Genomic DNA, 1,474 nt, shown 5'->3' on the forward strand with positions numbered 1-1,474 from the left:
AGTTTTATAGTCCATTAAATGTCAACGCGATTTTTTTGCAACTTAAAGCTCACACCCCATTCTACTAAAAATTTAGATGCAAGTCTGCAGAATTTTTATAATTTTTGCACAAACTTTGAAATATGAATTTATATGTTTTTTGGTAGATAATGGGCTATACTTTTATAAAAAACTAGCTGCACCCTGCCACGCTTTGCTGTGGCATATTTCTGTTATATGGACGATAAATTATTAACGAAACAAAGCATACGTTTCATATGTGTTTGGTTATGTAATAAGTACTCGTGTGAACACAATATTTGTTATTTTTCCATTCTCTGCATAGATATCAAGGATGTCTGGTTTGCCGACACAGGAACACGCAACATCTGAGAAGCAATCCGCATCTAAATCTAAACTTTGCTTTGCTGTGGCATATTTCTGTTATATGGACGATAAATTATTAACGAAACAAAGCATACGTTTCATATGTGTTTGGTTATGTAATAAGTACTCGTGTGCACACAATATTTGTTATTTTTCCATTCTCTGCATAGATATCAAGGATGTCTGGTTTGCCGACACAGGAACACGCAACATCTGAGAAGCAATCCGCATCTAAATCTAAACCATACTTTTCCAAAGTTCGACCTGGAGCATTATTGATTGTGATTCCGAATTCTAATCGAATTGGGAATTCAAATCTTTTAAATTTAATCATCATCATTAAATGGAATCATGGGAATTCTTCACCTTTGAAAGGCCACGTTAAAATCTTTGCTTACATTACGTTCTTCATCAATTTCTTAACTGCGAGTCGCATTCCCTTGCAGAGTTTTCGCTGATTAATATTCCGCAAAATGATAATTGGCACACCTATTTTCAATTTCGGTATGTGGGGTCTCCCTGAGAGATAAATCGAGTTCAAAAATTTCGTTGGATGGTCTTTTTCCACAACGGTGTTTATCGACGTATATGCTATTTCCTCACGTTGAATGCTGGATTGAATAACATTAGTGGTATTCACCAAAGTGAGCAAGTGGTCTGGCAGTCTAGTAAAAGAGCTGATCAGCTCAAGCAACGATTGTTGTCAATACCACTATTATTTAGTTGATAGACCTCCTTATTCTTCGCAGCAAGAATAGCCCGTTCACTGAGCCAATCGTGATTTCTAAAATTAATTTTCTTAATAAAGAAACATTCTTTCGATCAGTTCTCCTTTCGATGTTTCTAATTTACAAAAATTATCAGGCCGTAAAATTCGTCTTAATCTTTCATTGACTGGCAGCTTTGCGTTCCCAATGTCCAGTTATTGTCGCGCGAATACTTCAGCTGCAGTGTATGTATGTTCGTCTTGTCGCAATGTTGACTATTTCAGGCAAGCATTTATCTCTCGTGTTAATCGAGAAACTACAGACAATGTTTTCGTAAAATCTCCTGCGAGCAATATCCCGAATGGTTGAACGTTTCCACGCAAATCCCGCAACAATGGATC

This window comes from Rhagoletis pomonella, unplaced genomic scaffold (assembly GCF_013731165.1).
Source record: "Rhagoletis pomonella isolate Grant_MI unplaced genomic scaffold, Rhpom_1.0 Rhpom_scaffold_02427, whole genome shotgun sequence".
Taxonomy (NCBI): domain Eukaryota; kingdom Metazoa; phylum Arthropoda; class Insecta; order Diptera; family Tephritidae; genus Rhagoletis; species Rhagoletis pomonella.